Source organism: Chionomys nivalis, chromosome 15, assembly GCF_950005125.1.
Source record: "Chionomys nivalis chromosome 15, mChiNiv1.1, whole genome shotgun sequence".
Lineage (NCBI taxonomy): Eukaryota > Metazoa > Chordata > Mammalia > Rodentia > Cricetidae > Chionomys > Chionomys nivalis.
In genome coordinates this window covers 15,388,771-15,396,233 of record NC_080100.1, presented here as the reverse complement: position 1 = coordinate 15,396,233, position 7,463 = coordinate 15,388,771, and positions in this window count along the sequence as shown.

Genomic DNA, 7,463 nt, shown 5'->3' with positions numbered 1-7,463 from the left:
TTTCTGAGTAACAAAAGCCAATGTAATAAACATTTAAAGTGTTCCTGAGATTAAAAACAAAACAAAACCAAACTGATATGAAATGGAATTTAGGTCTCTAATAGCGGAGAGCATCACCTGGCAGGAACCTGCAATGAGACTCTCACCTTAGATCTCCATCTTGAAGGAGCAGGGTTCTGCCATTGACCACAATAATTCTGGCACAGATATTTTCTGAATTATTCATACTGTTCAACACATTTCAGATTGGAGCTTATGAACATATAATCTCCATAATCTACACAATTACACCAATCATGTGTGCTTACATATTATGTAATAGTTTATCGGTCTGACATAATGGTACAACAGGTAAAGTACTCGGCTACATAAGCCTGGTGATTTAGTCCATCTTTAGAACAAGCCTTGAAATTCAAAACCCTAATGTGGAGACACCTTATATCCACATATGCACTGTGTTATATGTGCACTTATACTCAGGCGTACACTTCTTTATGAGCACATGCCCCCACAATAAATAAAATATTAATTAATTATTTTCCAAAGTATATATTTCTTCTGAAAATAAATAAAATTAAATTGTCTTTAAAGATAATAACTTTGTGATTTATTTTCTATGTTCTAAAACCATAGTATAATAGTGTAGAAAAAGATGATATCCCTGAGTTACAAGGCATTATGGATAGCAATGTTTCTTATACTCATGTGATAGAAAAGTCAAAAGACATAGTTTATATTTACACACATATAGATAAATAAAAAGAAATAAAGATAATAGTAATGCAAATTATTTAATTAATTACTGTGACTAAGGTGTAATTAGATCTTACCATGACAATATAAGATTGGAAACATGCTATTTTAAAATAGAGATATTATGCATACATATATATATAGGAAGATTAATAGATAGATAGATGATAGATAGATATAGATAGAATAAAACAGGTAATTCACAAATTTTTGGGAGGATTGGTATAAAAATTTCACAGTTGTTTTTATAAACATTGAACTTAGTTGTTAAAATGTTACGATACGATACTAAAATATGAAATGTATATAGGTTAGACAACTGTTACATTAAATACCGAGTATATTTCAAAATGTGATGAAATCGGAAAAACTCATAATGTTTTATTATTGCTTTAAATATTCCATGGCTTGAGATGTATAACTATACTACAGATTAATTAACAAATAAAGCAGAAACATAGCCTTCTGCACTAGCACTCATTTTTCTCAAGTTATTTTAATAGGACCGCATCTCCTCCTTGGCCAGCCATGAGAGTAAGTTCATAATAATCCCTGAGTGAGTTACAATATACTAAGGCACACACCTTTATCTTCACTGTGACCAAAACCACCCATATCTTGGATTTCTACAGAATCTCCCCCTCATTTATACATAAAAATCATTTAATGCATTTTTCTAAGGATTTTAACTATGAGCTATCTACTGATAGCTATAATAAACCTTTGCTAAAAAGGAGATAGAACTATCACATGACTGAAATAGCAAGGCACTTTATATTTAAATATGACTCTGCTTGTGATGGGTAAATTGGGTCAAGCTTAGATATGTTATTGCCACACCTCTCTTCATGTTCACCCTCTGCTTCCTGACTCTGGATGCAATATGACTGCTCCATATTGACCCGCTGCCGTGCTTCTCCAACCTGCTGCCTTGTCTAGGCTGCATGATGAAATTATTCCTTCAAACTGTGCACGGAGAAATCCCTTCCTTTTAAATACATCTTCATGTCAATGTTTTTAAAATAACAGAGAAAGATCATATAAAATTTTATTGTGGACAATGGATGTAGGAGGTGAAAGCTAAAGTCATAATTTTCCTAAAACTAAAATATATAAGTGAAAAAAAACACACCAAACTATAAAAGGATTTTATCTTGTCATCTTTTCCCTTTCATGTTACACTAACTCTTGTCTTACATTTTGGTGAACATTTTTTTTTTCTGAAGAGTAATATATACTGTTTTTGTGAATATTAACATTCTTGCCAATGGGAAGATAACGTACTGTTCTGGCATCTGATCTATGAAATGGCAATAGAGTAAATAAGAAAGAATAACATTAACTCTTCGAATGTAATGGAAGTAGCATACGTTTCTGTGCAAAAGCCTGTGATGGCGATAATTAGGCTTGAACTTTGCATCATTTAATCATCTATGAAATTTGAGTCTGATATAAAGTAAATGATTAACCTCATTTATTATTTTGAAATTCTTGAAAAATTAGATATAAAGCTTCTGTATTTCATAATAAATATATATTCCCATCTGAAAACTCTGACAGGGACATGGTTCACTAGAACTGATTCAATTAGTTTTAATATAGAATAAGAGTTCAGGTCTATTTCATCTGAATACAGTTAGTCCATAGATTTTTGTCAAAGTATTCATGGGCTTTAATATATCATAAATTAAATTGTCTGTATATAATTATGCCAATTTTTCTCACAATTAAACTACTTTAGTATATCTAGCACATAATTATAATCCTTTAATGAATATCCTGTAATACAATAATAAAATTTAAAAGTGCTCTGTTTTAAGATTTTAAAGACCACTAAAATCCTCATTTTTTTATAACAGGATGAATGACTTTATCAGCATCCTTCATGTCACCCTCACAAGAGTAGGATGGTGCTACTGCATTTCAATTCAAATGACAGGCAGTTTGTAGAGTGCAGAAATACTTTGAGAAAGCTACTGCCATTGGATTTTTGCACAGTTGGGTTGTATAAATGTTACCTTTAATGGTGTAATATATCCTTTGCAAAATTATCTTTTATGGTGAATTAACTGATCATTAATTTCACTGTAAAGACATGATTTTAAACCTTTATTTTTTTCGCTAATCTATTTTTGCAAGTGCAATATCTGGTAGCTCCAGAATAAGGTAAGACATAAACAACACTAGATTTTTCCCATGATCTATTTAAATTTCTTTTCTCTACGACATAAAATCTAGCTTCAAAGCTTTATTTCTTTGTCATGTTAGCATAAGTTGTTTTGTGTACAAGTACACCCTTGATGTGCCAGAGTTCTACCTGTTACAGTAATTAGACCAGATTGCTTAATGCTTTGTTAATGTTCTATTACCTTTTCACACAAATTTCTAAAGTGAAGTGACAGAAATTCAAGTCTCTTCATTCTTGTTCCTACAGCTTTATTACTATTTCTTTTAAAAGCCTCTTCCTTTACATTATACTCCTTTACCAAAAAGTATCTACCTCTTAGCACTTTGGCATTATAGTATAAATCTCAGCAGCAAGTCTTATTGGAAGCAACTATATTTCAACATAGCAAAGAGCGTCCTTTTCAGTATCACTTATTCCCTTGCGAGAACCGCAACTTAGAGCTATCTACTCCCTAATAGTGTCTAATAAAATATTTTTCATTGAAAATTTCAATAATTTTAAATTGTTTTCTTCAGCTGAATGAAAAATATATAACAAAAGTAGTTCAAACATAGTTTAGAAAGAAATAGATATCTACAGATTAATCATGAAATGCCTATTGATGGATTCAAGGGCAGACATTAATCTTGTTGAATTCTTAGATTTCTAAACTCAGTGATAGTAATAAATCATATTCTCAAAGTACATTTCTGGGCAAAAAGTTGAAACACTGAAAGGGAAAGTAATTCTTTTTCAGTGATCAAGATTTTGAAAAGGAAACATTTGTTACACATACACTGATATGCTGGATAATTTGGACTTTGTTCCAGTAAAGTCATGGGTAATATATTCTGTCATGAGGGGGAAAAGGAGGCTTGTAAATGAATAATGAAACAACTATCATTTTCTTTTTTTACTCACAGTTCTTCCTCCTTTGTACCCTATTCATAAAATAGTTGAAAACTTGTATTTAAATATGTAGTATTTTTATATTCTACTTTTCCTCAGATATGAGTAGAAATAAGTAGACTAATAGTATTAGGAACTTAATATTACAACAGGCTAAAAGTTTGTTTTTAATTTTAGCATTAGACACATGTTTGTTGCAGTGTTAAAATACCAAGACCAAAGTCAACCTATAAGCAGGATGATTAATTTGGGTTTACAATTCTATAGAGATAAAAATTCTTCACGACTGAGTATCAATGGGGTAGGCTTGATAGAAGGAACAGGAATCAGAGAACATGTATCTTCAAACATAAGAATGAAAAAGGAGAGAGAAATAACTGGAAATGGAGAGAGGCAAAGAGTACCTCTATAATATACTTCCTCCAGCAAGGTCAAATCTCATGAACCTCCATAAACTGCACCACCAACTGGGACCAAATATTCAAATATCAGAGTCTATAGAGGACATTCTCACTGATAGTACTATCAGGCTATATTATAAAATATAATGCTCTTATTCCAAATTCAAAAGGTCCCAAATTGCTTTATAACGTCAACTCTTTTTCGAAGTTAAAATTTCATGCATTTATGAAAATAAAAAATAATCTATTAATAGTAAGCTCTTGTCTAATAAAAATGCAAATTATATACTCCCAACATAAAAAACTATAGAATACATTATCATTCTAAAAGTGTGAAATTAAGTAAATAATAGACCATAACGAGACTATAATAAGCAGAATAAGTACCAAATATTCTTGCTCAGTGTAGAATGTAAAAGGCCTTAGATCATCTCACAAGTCCATCTTACTACCTCCATAATATATCTCTATCTTTTTTTTTTTTTTCTGTTTCAGCACCATTCTCAAGCATTTCATGCCTCTGGTATCTTAAACATAATGCAGTCTCTAAGCAACTGAGGATTCACTTTCATAACTGCATGTAATAGATTTTCAGGTCCTTTTCTTAACCTTCATTCAGGGAGTCTCCTACCACATGGTGTCCGGTCCCATGACTTTCCAATGGCAGAAGAGTCTATGAGCCCTTCACTCTTGCCTTCTTTATACCCCATACACGTAATACAAATACAATATGGATGACGCTGCCAATTTTGTCTACCATCTTGGGGATGCTCCCTGGCCCTATTATGTACATTACAAGCAGTTCTTATTTAATTGCTTTCTATGAGCAGAAATGATGCTGAATGCCTTATGATCTCTTTTATAATTTGGAAGCTAGGTTGGATAAGGTCTTTTTCAGACCACAACTTCCCTTTATTCCAGTGCAAACCATGAGTCCTCTCCTTAGAGAGATTGATCTCCTTATCTCCCTCAGCATCAACAGTGACTCCAACATTAAATTTTCTTTTGGTACTCTTTTTCTCTTCATTTAACATTTTGTATTTCTTCCTTCCCACTTTCTCTCTCTCACTGTATACGTGCAAAGAGTTATTGATAAAAATCATGTCACAGACTTATTATTATGCTGACTTGAAATGGTCTCTGACAAGAAAATTGTGCCTTTATTTTTTATTATTTTTCATGTGCAGTATGTTTTGACCATATTCATCCTTTACTCCAACTCCTCCCTTTAGTTTTTCACATGGGAGTTTACATATGTCCTATATTTTATTGAACCTAAGAGTGGTGAGTATAGATGGGTTTGTAGGAACAATGCAGACATGCAAGTAGAAATGTTGGTTCCAAGCAATACTAAAAATGTATTGGCAGCAGGAGAAAGAAGTTTCCCTCTTGAGGTAAATGTTTAAATGTTTATGCCTGGTAGGATAGGGGTACTCTAAATGAAACAGAAAAATTCAGTTGTAGATATCAACTCTATTAACTGAGCAAAAAGGGTAAATAGTCAATCATACTTGGTATCTGAATGTATTCCTTCAGTTTCTTAAGATTTGATATTTTTACATGATCGAATTTTAAATTATCAAAGATTTTGGTGGATATTTTCCAAATTTTGTTAGTATGAAAGTACTAATTTTTTCCTTAAAAATCTTCAGAAATTATCAACATACAGCCTGATTTATTTAATGAAAGTGCCTTGCTTTCAATTATACTTTTGTGATTTACTTCTAGTTTAGTTAATATGTTGAATGATGCTTGTTATAGTATAGGACATACCCAGTTCTAAGGTTTCCCTTAGTTTGTTCCTTCTATATGACAGATCCAGCAGAATTTAGAAGCTAAGAGGAGCCATATTGATTCCATTGCATTTCTGTGAGCTAAGAATTCAGCAGTCATGAAGGAGAATGATTTTAATTTAGAAACTCATGAACTTTCATTAATGGTACCTGGGATTGAGCAACAGTGGTCAGGAATCTTGGCTGTTACAAAGGGAGTAATAGTCAAGGAAACATGTCCTATGCCTTTCCTATGTGTAGATTTCCATCTTGGCACTTCTCTCACCTTATAGTCCTTTCCCACTGTATTAGTGTAGTGTCCTCATATTCAGTAGCTGTCTTCTTCCTCTAATTCCATATTTTAGCAGCTTTAGAAGTGAAAACTCAAAAATTGGTTATATTTGATGCCACATAGACTCACCTACATATAGTTTGAATTATTAATCATGGACATAAATAGAAGTACACTGAAGTCATGTGCCACAACTTAGAAACATGCCAAGAATTCCTTAATGAGTCTCTAATTATTTTGATTCTACTAATTTCCTATAATAAAATAGGCAGTTATAAAATATCATAACATCATGTATCTTATATGAAGATAAGATATGACAAAATAATTGTCTTTTTTCACAATGTTTATGAAGATTAGATGAATTAGAGAAACTCTTCAGCTGTAAAAGTAATTTTATATGATAGAATGTGTCACAAGGAAGATAGATACTTTCTCAGTATCTTTTGAATATTTTTATGAAAGTATTTATGCAAATATATACACAGATAGAATACAATATATTATCTTTCTATTGTAACTACAAACAATCAAATAAGTTCATAGCCTGAAAAAATACAAAGGGGATCCTTGTTTGAGAGCTGGATAACATAATGTTCTCCTCAGATCCATATAACTTCTCAGCATTTACTCATGATTTTTTGTTTTGTTTTATTTTGTTTTATATTTTTGCAGTTTTTAAAATGGTCCCTGAGTATCCACACCCTGTCATACATGATTATATGACACGTATCTGACTAAGTCATATCCTCTGCTTCTTTAAATGTATCTTATGTTTTCAAAAGATCAATATGGCTAAAATGATTTTTTATTATTTCAAGAAGGAAAGGGATTTGTATGTTTTAGAAGAAAAATTGGAATAAAAATGAGAACACATATTATTGGAAGAAGCAACAGTTGTGGTAAAAAGCAGTACATGGAAAAGACTCTTGATTAAAAAACCTTACGTACACTTGTAAATTTTCAATCAATAAAAATAAATAAAGGGTATTATTCCAAGAAAATTTAGATTTTATTCTAATTATAGAAGGAAGAAGAATACAAGTTCACTTGCCCTTTTCTACTTTTAAAATATCACTCTGAGAAAGGAGCATTTATCTCAGAGTAAACTGGAGTAGGCAAGACCAAATTGAAAACTCCTAAATGAATCCACTTGACTGATGTTTGAT